The sequence below is a fragment of the Eupeodes corollae genome, chromosome 2, assembly GCF_945859685.1.
Source record: "Eupeodes corollae chromosome 2, idEupCoro1.1, whole genome shotgun sequence".
NCBI classification, from domain to species: Eukaryota; Metazoa; Arthropoda; class Insecta; order Diptera; family Syrphidae; genus Eupeodes; species Eupeodes corollae.
The window spans coordinates 47,302,219-47,315,040 of NC_079148.1; positions in this window are offsets into that span (position 1 = coordinate 47,302,219).

Below are 12,822 nucleotides of genomic sequence, written 5' to 3' on the forward strand. Positions count from 1 at the left end.
TACTCGTATGCTAAAAAAGGGTCCTTGTTTAATCTAAAATTACCATGAAAGCTTAAAAGAGGAAATCAAGAATTTACTTTATTTATCAGAACAATTCTACATAATTTGCACACACTTTGTGTCAGGTAAATCCAATATATTTAATTTGTCTCGCAAAATTCGTCTTCTTATTTTTTCTCTTGAATTCTGCTTCATTTTTTCATTTAAAATTGCCAACAATATTGCATCCATCTTGAAACCAGCAAAAATTGTACTTCAAAAACATAATAAAAATGGATGATCCTTCAATTCGGACAGTTCGAAACAATTTCGAAGTTTTCGAAATCAATCGAATTCAAGAAAATGCAATTTTATTTCACGTGAAATTGAAAAGTGATTTCAAATCACTTTCGATCGATATTCAGAACATGGGCGATTTTAAAACCTGATTAAAGTTCCTACTAATAAAATCTTATTGAGATCACTTTGACCGAAGCAAAATCTAATTCAAGTCCATTTCGATGTTCAATTTCATTAAAAAACAACTAGAAAATGCAGTTTCCCGCCAAAAAACAAACCGCTAATGACAAGCAAACAAGCTGACTGAGAAATTTTCAAGTTTTCTTTTATGAATTATTAGATCATATGTTTAAACGGCTTTATTTTAAAAATCTTTTAAGAGCAGGAAGCGCTTAAACATTTCACGCCAGTAGTATGGAGACATTCTTTGATTTTATGTAGCTTTAGTAGGTTTCTCTAGGGCTCTTAACTTGCATTTGTGCATTGTACCTTTATGAATAAAGACTTCAGCTGTATCTATTGTGTCCGTTTCTTGTTCTTGGTGAATTCCTTCGTCGTGGTATGTGTCGCCCATTATGATACATACATTGTGCAGAATGAATGCACTGACAACAAGATTTGTGACCGAACGAATAGCTCGTTGTTGAGTGAACCTGAAAAGCCGTCTAAACCTTTCTATCAACAAGCCGAAGGCATGTTCTACAACAATTCCGTTCGCAGAATGAATATAATTAAACGATCTTTGCTGTTCACTTAATCTGCAATTGTCTTTATATGGTGGCACTAGCCAGTTTGAAGCGGCATACGCTGAATCACCCAAAATGAAAGTATTTGCCGGAAATGGTTGGTTGTGGTGCTTCAAGGCTTTTTTGAATATCTCAGAACGCCTGAGAACTCTACTATCTTGTAGAGATCCTGGCTCACCACAGCTGATAAGAAATACAGCTGATGTCAATGAATTTTTTATCCGCACCAACGACAGCTTGCAGGATGATTGTGAACTTGTGCTTGCGGTTTTAGTAGCACACTTTGTCGGCCTTTGGAGATGCTATTGTTATTGCACCCAGAACACCAGGTATGCATTTTTTCCTCAAATTTTTGGCAGTTTTCGGTGACAGGATTTTCCTGATACCATTTTCTGTAGTCCTGTCGTTTCGATACCAGTCATTTGCAAATGTTATTAACTACAACCCATGAGGAAGACTTGGTTACATCCAAAAAGTTTGCTAACTGTCGAAAGGTTACAGAATTGCTGATGTACCAAATGTACATACAAACTTCTTTTCTGTACCTTTTTTTAATTCTTCCTCCTCTATTAACTGCATGAAGAGATAAATAATGTTGAGAATAAGATGCTGGAAAAAAATAATGATTAAGTTAAATTGTTGAACGCTGCAATCTAAAATGGGATTTGAAATTTTCTTCACTGAAATATTCAATGGTCATTATGAAGAAATCTACAGTGGCATGTTTATTATCTTCTATTGAGTCTTCCAGACTAGTATGCTCTTCAAAAAACATTCCTGGGAAGACCTCATTCCCGCTGGCATTGCACTCGATCAATTCCCTCGATAGCTGCAATTGTTAAATGAATGTTTTATAGAATCTCAATTTTCAGATGTTTTCTTACCATTTCTTCTGGAAAATTGTCCATTTTATTAGTTTTACATAGTAAGTTTTTTTTTGCTAAGTTAATTTTAACTTTTGATTTTTACAAAACTTACTTCTATTTGTGTGTGTTTTTTTATTGTTGTTCTGACAGATCTTCTTTCAGTTGTAAATACAAAAATATCGCTACTGCCGATGCGTTTTCTTGGGAATTTTCTACTACACTATTTATATAATGCCAAGAAACATGGGTAGTATCATTTTAAGCCCCCTTTTGCGATAGAGGCTACATTTGAAGAAACTTTATCCGATGTTAATAAGGAGGAAGGTTCAGAACATGTTAGTCCTCTAAGGAGAAATGTATAAAGTTGCATAGTATAGATTCTATTCTATTTTTGTGGATCTCGTAAAACGAAGCCCATACCTGGGATGCTTACTCAAGATAACTGTGCACCAGAGTGTTATACACAGCGAGGGTAATAAAGGGTGATTTGTTTGAGGTTAGGATTTTCATGCATTAGTATTTGACAGATCACGCGGGATTTCAGACATGGTGTCAAACAGAAAGATGCTCAGTATGCTTTGACATTTCATCATGAATAGACTAATTAACGAGCAACGCTTGCAAATCATTGAATTGTTCGAAATGTGTTTCGCGCTTTACGTCCGATTTATGGTCTACATAATCGACCAAGTGAGCAAACAATTAATGCGATTGTGACCAAGTTTCGCACTCAGTTTACTTTATTGGACATTAAACCAACCACACGAATGCGTACAGTGCGTACAGAAGAGAATATTGCGTCTGTTTCTGAGAGTGTTGCTGAAGACCGTGAAATGTCGATTCGTCGCCGTTCGCAGCAATTGGGTTTGTTTTATTCGACCACATGGAAGATTTTACGCAAAGATCTTGGTGTAAAACCGTATAAAATACAGCTCGTGTAAGAACTGAAGCCGAACGATCTGCCACAACGTCGAATTTTCAGTGAATGGGCCCTAGAAAAGTTGGCAGAAAATCCCATTTTTTATCGACATTATTTTGTTCAGCGATGAGGCTCATTTCTGGTTGAATGGCTACGTAAATAAGCAAAATTGCCGCATTTGGAGTGAAGAGCAACCAGAATCCGTTCAAGAACTGCCCATGCATCCCGAAAAATGCACTGTTTGATGTGGTTTGTACGCTGGTGGAATCATTGGACCGTATTTTTTCAAAGATGCTGTTGGACGCAACGTTACGGTGAATGGAGATCGCTATCGTTCAATGCTAACAAACTTTTTGTTGCCAAAAATGGAAGAACTGAACATGGTTGACATGTGGTTTCAACGAGATGGCGCTACATGCCACACAGCTCGCGATTCTATGGCCATTTTGAGGGAAAACTTCGGAGAACAATTCATCTCAAGGAATGGACCGGTAAGTTGGCCACCAAGATCATGCGATTTGACGCCTTTAGACTATTTTTTGTGGGGCTACGTCAAGTCTAAAGTCTACACAAATAAGCCAGCAACTATTCCAGCTTTGGAAGACAACATTTCCGAAGAAATTCGGGCTATTCCGGCCGAAATGCTCGAAAAAGTTACCCAAAAATGGACTTTCCGAATGGACCACCTAAGACGCAGCCGCGGTCAACATTTAAATGAAATTATCTTTAAAAAGTAAATGTCATGGACCAATCTAACGTTTCAAATAAAGAATCGATGAGATTTTGCAAATTTTATGCGTTTTTTTTTTAATAAGTTCTCAAGCTCTTAAAAAATCACCGTTTATAAGGATCTTGAAATTCTTTAGATCAACGTTTAATCTAAACATGGAGTTGGCTTTACAATTAATTAATTTTACAAAATTAAAAAAATACAAGATTTTTGAAACTAAGAACGCAATGCATAAAGTGCTGCTATATTTTTTATAATCAGTCGAACTAGAAGTACGTTTTTAGGAGAAAGTCATTGTCTGGCATTTAAATGGGTTAAGGTTTAGCCCATTCTTTGTACACTAAAAACTGTCAATTTCCTTTTAGAGTCTCTATCGATCGTTTAGAGTTGGTATGCGTGTGAAGATTTTCATATTATCCGCACATATTAAAATGTAATGTAATAGTTTAGATAAAAAGTAGAGGTCCTAAATGGCTACCCTATAGAACTCCTGATTTGGCAATGAAGGGATTTAGGAAAAAACTTATGAATTTAACTTGATAAGACCAATATGGATATAAGGTAATCCATGTGATGAATTTAGGAGGGAATCCAATTGCCTTCCGCTAAAATGTGTGATCATGTCATGAGAATGTTGGTCAAAAGCTTTAGAATAATGAGTGCAAATAATGTTTAGCTCTTGGTCGAATTCTGGAGAGTTTGAGCACTGATGCAAAACTGCAAATAGCTTAGCTATAGTTGAACATTTTCTTGTAAAGCCATGTTGTTCATTACACCAAAATTATTGCAGTACAATTTAAACTATAACAAACAACTTTTTCTAAAAGTTTTGGAATACAGGGCTGTTTAGAGATTGGTCTGTAATTACTAATGTCACACATGTTAAACTTTTTAAAGACTGGTGTAATAAATGCCTTCTGGAAATTTACATGAACTTAGCTTTTTAAGACCATTGGAGGAATTGAAACTGATCCAGAGGAATAATAATCATAGTGTAAGGCCAAATAATGCAAGATTTTATCTAACGTCATATGAACATTATAAAAGAAAGTCTAGGAACAATCAGTCTCGCAAGGATAAAAGGGAAATTCTAATCTATTTTTACAGGAGTGTAAATAGAACATTGCTGAAAGTTGTTAACGTTACAAATGTCTGGAGTAGAATAAATAAGTTATTTTTATTATAAGTAAAATGGCCTTTTTGTTTTGGCCATAAGGAACATTAAAAAGGCATTTGGTTTTGTTTTTTTTTTTTTTTAACTTATGACACAACAGATTTCGCAGGTGCAATAGTATTTTTCAACAACTTGTTTGACAGATATTTACTTGAAGAATTATGTTTTTGTAATTCGAAAAAAAAAGAAGAACATCGAAGTCCTTCATCCGCAAAGACCAAAGATTTCATACAGCTTGAAATCTTTGTGCAGGCCAATGTAATTGAGTTATTGTCAACTCAAGAGCTTGATGTCCTCTTGCAGATAGGTAGATGTACTGTACAGTGCAAAGTACAGGGTACACCACCTTAGGGTTGTGCATATACTCATCAAAATCGAACCTGATATGAATGGATAAACAAATTTCATAATGGTTTAACCACCTTGTCAACAACCAGGCATATCTATCGATGACGACAAGAGATCCTACAACGACAAGAGGAGAGGACGAGGACGCATACATAGGACGACAATCTCAGTCTCAGTGCCTCTGTCTGCCTTTTCATTTTCACATGCAAAATTTGTTGCAGGTTTCAGGATAGAGAAACAGGAATTAGATTCCGCCTTCAAATTAACACATTGTGTAGAGTTTGGTGTAGATATATCCATAGTTAGGTAGGTAAGGTACTTGGTGTATGTATATGAGTAAATCACATATGGATATAATTTGGTATGTAAATTGCATTTGAGTGAATGTCTGTCAGACACTTGCAACGTCATTTTCATTTGATTTGTTGTACCCATCTGATTGTACCTTAGTGAATACAAATGGAAGAATGAAGTTGACTTGCTGACTAATAGGGACAAAATTGAAGGTGGAATGTTTTATCTGCGTTAACCGGCCGACCAATGGCAGCGGCGGAGGTTCTAAATTTTATCAAATGACACCTGCTAATCGAAAAAATATTACTATATGCTGGCAGCAACTATAGAGATCCTCAGTATTTTCAATAATTTATGAGTCCTTTGACCAGCGACTACACTGAAGAAGTATAAGTGAATGCCTTAACGACAACGTCGAACTAGAAAATTCTAAGAAATTCAGGGAATTTATTGTTGCGCTAGGGCTTTAAATTTTGAAAATTCTAAACTGTCAATAATACCATACCCTAACAAAAAACTTGGATCATAATTTTGTTTTCGATTGGTCGCCCTGGAGCTTTGTGAATCCTGCAATTTTTCTTCAGAATCGTTTGAATATTTTGGCTTTAACAAAAAGCCACAAACATAGAAGTTTCAAATAAAAAATGCGCTTACATAACAAATTGTCCCTATGAACGAGAGGGTGGTTAAATTTTAAGGGCCGATGTTGAATGTGAAGCAACACGTTGCATATCGTCCACTTTGTGAGTTTTTCTCTCTCACGCTCGTCGTTGATGAGTATTATGCATAAAGACTTGCATCTGCACGCTTACAAGGTGCAATTCACTACACAACTAAAGCATTTTGCACATGAGCTACGAACTACGAACTGCGAACTGTGGATGTTTGCATATTTTGACTTTTCTTTCACATGAGCTTTATTTCTATTCGCAAACAGCGACGAATTGAATTACCCTTTTCTCCATATTTTCCTCAACCATGATCTTTCACACAAAAACATAAAAAAATGGTACAATGTTAAGGTTATGTTGCGCGCGGGGTCGAAGACCAAGAAACTGTTTACGGACAATCGCGTACGACAGTAACCACTGCGAACTCGCCGCCGCCGTAATACGGCTTCCAAACAAGCTTGTGGAGTTGGAGGAGTACGTGCCGGTACATTCTTACAATTATAGTAAGACTCACTGGCCGCGCTTCACCAACGCTACCGAGATTGACGGATATGAACAACAATTGGACGAGACAATCCAACGAACCATGGAAAGAACTATACCGAAATACAAAGAACGAGACACTACGAACTTGTACCGTAACGCGACTACAAACGCACTGCACAGACACAAAAGTAGACTTCTAACAAGGCTTAAACGTGTGTACCGGAGATTTATTGACTCAAACAATCTGGAGATTAGAATATTGAAGTCGTCGATAAAAAACGTGAACAAATTAATCAAAGAAACCTATCGATTAAACATTAATTTGTACTGGGACAAGAAAATTCGGGCCATTAATTCTAGTGACCCGAGTATGTTTCCGCAAATTAACACAATCTTGAGGAGGAATGATCAAAACGACCTTTCTTGTCTTAAGCTTCAGAGGACAACAGAGAACAGAGACGTACTTCTGCCAGCAGGAATAGATCCAGGAGGCGCCATCTTGGACGATGATATCTTTGTTGTCAAAGATCAAAGAAAGGAGAAAGCAGATGCCGTGGGGGCTGCATTCCAGCAAGTGTATAACGTGAATCCTAGCATTCGCCCTAAACACGACCTGGAGAATAGAGCCCTGCAGCACCGATCCGATCCGAGAACCTCGGTTTAACCAGGTTCAATAACGAAAACTTGGCAAATGCCATCATCGCCGGACAAAACGGGGCTAATACACTATAAGTCACGAAGATAGAGCTCCAGCACATCTTCGATTCATTAAAGAAAAAGAAGTCAGCAGCTGTCGATGGTATATCTAAAGTTAAACAGACTTGGTATAAGTAAACCACTGTTGTGTATGCTTTATGACATGCTTAATGGTAGACGGTTTACTGTCAAAATTGGTAATGTAACATCTACCAAAATCTTTGATATTTAAAATGGTCTTCACCAGCAGCATTTATATTCAGCATTTACACCAGTGATCTGATAGCAAGTCTAACGAACGGCCCCAAAAATTGAGGTTACCATGACACTTTTGCAGGGTGATTTCGACAAGATTCAGCTATACTGCGATGACCGGAAGTTGAAAATCAATATACAGAAATGCGTAACTAATCTGTTCTCCGCTGTATAGAGTCTTAAGGGATACGAGAAAGAATTGGAAAAATGTTGTGATCGTTGGACCAAATCGACAGCCATTGGCGTAGTAAAGTACCTTGGCATCTGGTTCAATCAGTACTTGTATTTCGATAGACGTATGAGTGCTGCTCTGGCCAGAGTTAGGGGAGCCTTTGCCCTGACAAAACGGTTGTTTTTTGGAAGCCGTCTTGACAGCAGGGTGAAGGTGATTTGCTACATGGCCCTTATCTTGCCGATATGGGTGCTCGGTATGGTTCATCGTAGCCCCATCTCAAATGGAAATGATTCGGGTGTTTGAGAGACAATTTCTGCGACGTTGCCTTGGACTTGATGTGGTACGGCGAGTGAAACTATTATTTGTGATTTCACAGTTATATATAAAAATCCAATTTTATTAACTAAACTTAATCTAGATCACATTATAACATTTGATAGTCTTAAGAGCTTATATAGGTGTTAACTGTAGGGCGAATCATCAACGACTGACTCTGTTTAGTCAAACAACTAGAAATGGTAACTGTGCGTGTGCAGACTGCGGAGAGCTAATTACGATATTAAGCTTATACTAAACCTTACATTAAGTCTGCAAGCAATCATTCAAGTAATGATGGTGATGATTTCGGAGTCATAGGGTGACCACTACATACTCCCCTTCCAGCTGTAAGCGTCCCGAAATTATGTAAATTAATTAATTAAAAAAAAATTCAATCAAAAAAATTAAGCGAAAGTTACTTTCTTTCTTCCAACCGAGTTTGATTCATTTGCGATGATATGCGCAGGTTTCAATCGGTCAATTGAAACTGATATGTTTTTATTATTTATGTCAATTATGAATTGCTTTCGTAGTTTACGAACTACTTTATATGGTCCTTCATATGGAGCGGATAGACCAGGCCTGACTCTATCAACTCTAAGGAATACATAATTCGAAGTATTGAGTGATTTGGGTACATTTATGTTTGACTGTTTAGAGTTTCTAGTAGCTGTGGGAATCGCAGATTGCATCGTATGACGGATTTGGTTGACAACATTAGATGGATCAGTGTTTTCGGAGACTTTTGTAATGAAATACTCTCCTGGAACTTTAAGAGTCTGGCCGTATACCAGTTCTGCCGCTGAACAACCAAGATCCTCTTTGACAGCTGTTCGTATGCCGAGTAACACAAGAGGAAGCTCGTCACTCCAATGTTGAGTGTTTCCTCGAGCAACAATCGAAGCTTTTAACTGTCGGTGTAGTCTTTCCACCATTCCATTGGCTTGAGGGTGGTAAGCCGAAGTACGAATTCTGTGAGAGCCTAACATGCTAGTTATCGCGGAAAATAATTTGGACTCAAACTGTGTACCTTGGTCGGTTGTGATTTGAGCTGGAACACCGAATCTACTAACATATTCTTTGATAAAGGTTTTGGCGACGGTGGCAGCGCAAATATCAGAAATGGCATACGCTTCTGGCCACCGCGTAAAACGATCTACAGTAGTGAGCACATATGCATATCCATTAGATGGGGGGAGTGGACCCACAAGATCCATATGGATGTGTTCAAAACGTCCAGTTGGAATGTTGAATGTATCATGTTTTGTTTTTGTGTGCCTATGAACTTTTGAACGCTGACATGCTACGCATGTCTTTGCCCATAGGTTACAATCTTTGTTCATGGCAGGCCAAAAATATTTTGATACCACCCTTTTACGAGTGGCGCGAATGCCTTCATGTAAAAGATTGTGTAACGAGTCAAAAATGAGTCTTCGGAGACTTTGAGGAACAAATGGACGGTTGGTGCCTGTGCTTGTTTCGCACCAAATTTGTTCGTTAGTGATGGGTGTTTTGACAATTTCGAATTTTGTTTTCGAGTGAGGTTTTGTGTTTCCAGAAATGAGTGATTTGAGCTCGTCATCAGTTTCTTGTAGCTTTGAGATTTGTTTGAGATCGAAGTTAATTGAACTGATCTCTTCAGAGGGGCGTGAAAGAAGATCAGCTACCACGTTATCCTTACCACGAATGTGACGAATATCACTGGTGAATTGGGATATATAATCCATATGTCGGGTTTGACGTGGGCTTCTCTCCGATTTTGACATTAAGGCATTTGTTAAAGGTTTGTGATCGGTGAAGATCACAAATTCTCTGCCTTCAACAAAACACCGAAAATGTTTGATTGCTAAGTAAACACCCAGCAGTTCACGATCGAACGCTGAAAACTTTTGTTCAGAGGGCTTCAGTTTCTTTGAAAAGAAGGCAAGAGGCTGCCATTCGTTTTTGTTGTTTTGTTGCTGCAAAACAGCACCTACAGCCATATTTGACGCATCCGTGGTAATGCTTAGCGGACCGTTTTCTGTTGGATGGGTCAGCAGTGTAACATTGGATAATGCCTGTTTTGTTTTCACAAAGGCAGCATCGCATTCCGGAGGCCAATGAAAATGGTTTTTGTCTTTTTTTCTTTTCTGTAGATTAGCTACGTGAGTATGAATGGGTGACAACAATTCGGCGAGATTTGGAATGAATCGATTATAATAATTAACCATTCCAACGAACTGTTGGATTTGTCTGATCGAAGTTGGAGGGGCCATGTTCATAATTGCCTCTACTCGTTCCTGAGATGGAGCAATTCCATACTCAGAAATAGTATGACTCAAGAAATTTAAAGTCGATGCTCCAAAAACACATTTTGAAGGATTTAAACTGAGGCCATAATCAGAGAGTCTTTGAAAAAGAATTCTAAGATGTTGTTTATGCTCTTCGACGTCTTTGCTACCAATTAAGAGATCGTCTATGTATGCAAATACAAAATCAAGATCCTGCACTATTGAGTTTATGAACCTTTGAAATGTTTGGCTGGCATTTCGGAGTCCAAAAGGCATCCTTACAAACTCGAATAGGCCGAATGGGGTAGTAATTGCAGTTTTATGCACATCCTCAGGAGCGACGGGTATTTGATGATAAGCTCTAACTAAGTCAATGCATGAAAATATCTTACATCCGTTTAAGTTTAATGAAAAGTTATGTATATGACTAATGGGATGTCGATCAGGTTCAGTGACGTTATTTAAACCTCTGTAATCTCCGCATGCTCGAAAACTATCGCTGTCTTTCTTAGCCACCATGTGAAGTGGTGACGAAATAGGAGATGAAGATGGTCTACAAATCCCTAGCCTTACTAAATTTTGAAACTCTAAAAGAGCCGCTTTATGTTGTTTAACATTCAACCGGCGTGGTTTCGCAAAAGGTAGCCGACCTTTTGTGATGATATGGTGCTGAACCGTATGTTTGACTGGTTTATTAAAATCCGCAGGAGCAGTGAGAGAGGGAAACTCTTTTAAAATTTCTCCATAAGCGTTGTTGATGGAAGGGTTTTTCGGAGATGGAGTATCCACCAAAGCTTCCATAGCGCTTATATGCAATTTGGTTATCGAATCAATAAGGCGTCGATTCTTTATATCGACTAAAAGACCAAATTTATTAAGAAAGTCAGCTCCTATTAATGGACGGTTTACTGCTGCTATTATAAATTCATGAATGAATTGTCTTCGAAGCCCAAGATTAATTTTCATTAGCTTTGTACCATACGTGCTTATGGAAGTACCGTTAGCTGCACAAAGATATACAGAGGGATTTGTTTCTTTAGCTTGAAAAAGTGTGCTTGGAAGCACAGACAAATCAGCACCAGTGTCAATCAAAAATGTGAGGTTGTGATCGGGATCACGAATGAAAAGAAGGCTTTGGGTGGAGCAAACCAAGCTGTGTGCCGTAGAAACAGCCGGCTTATCTAGTTTTTTTCATTTACGTTTGTTTTGCTCGAAGTAGAGCATTTATTGAAATTACAAGGAGTCGCACAATTACGGGCATTAGATCCAAACTTTGAATGGAACCAGCAGATGCCTGATCTGCTTCGTGATCTATGCCTACTCCTCGAATTATTTCTGTTTGAATTTCTCTGTGACCGAAAATTTTGTCTACTAAGCCTACTCGTAAGCTGCTCAACCATGCATTTTAATTCATTTATTTCGGACCGAAGTTCAGTTTGGGTTGTAGAGGCACTGGAAGTTTGTTTGTTGTTTGAATTAACTTCAGAAATTCCACCTACTACAGACGAAGCTTCCCAAATTTTATCTGCCAATGACGTTACCTCAGCTTCTGGTTTTGTTTCTTGTGCTATGAGGGCAATATTAATGACCTGTGGGAGTCTTCGAAGCCATAGTTTTCGAATTAAATCATCGCTAATTATCCCTGATGATGAACCTGCCAGCTGTTTTAACGCTCTAAGAAACTCAGATGGCTTTCTATCACCTAGTTGTTCGCTAGACAATAATTTTTCGATTCGGCGCTCTTCGCTAAGCGAATGCCTTTGAATGAGCGTCTCCTTAAACTTGTCGTAAATGTTAAGTGCGGGGGGCGATTGAATAAAATCGATTACTGTTTCAAGAACATTTTGTGGCAATGCGCCAAGAACATAATTGTATTTTGTCACATCTTTTTTAATTTTAGCGATTGCAAATTGCGCTTCAGCCTGTATAAACCAAACTGCTGGTGAATTTGCCCAAAAAGGCTGCAATTTTACCGAGACGGAATTCACAACGTCATTTCCTGATTTTATAAATTCTTGATTGCGTTTCTTTTCATCTTTATCACCTTCATTACCTGTTTTCTCTTGTCTCTCATCATCATCACTACATGACATTTTGCAGAAGGAAAGAAACCCGAATTTTAATAAAAAAAATCAACAAGAAAAAAAATTTGATTTCTTATATCACTAAATAAGAAAAATCCTAGCTATTCTGCAAACCGCACATGCACATAAAAAAAATGGTTATTTGTTGTCTATTGATGATGATTCTTCCTGTATGTAGCTGTACGAGAAAAGAAAGTAAAATTTACATTAAATAAACGAATGAAAAAAAAATTTGAGAAAATAAAATATAATGGGTTAATGAAAATAGTTAAATATAAAGAAAGGTTTAATAATGCAAAATTTATAATTCAATTAGTTATTAACATTAGTTGAAATATCATATATGTATATAAAATATAAAATATTAAAGAGAAGTTGACGTCTATTATTGGCGTTGATGCTTGTTGAAGGTGGTGGAGCTATTATTCCGTTGTGCTAAACGAGAAGTTTCTTGATGTTGTTGGAGTTTTCGGTGCAGGTGTATATGGTAACAGTAGAAATGAAGAAGAAA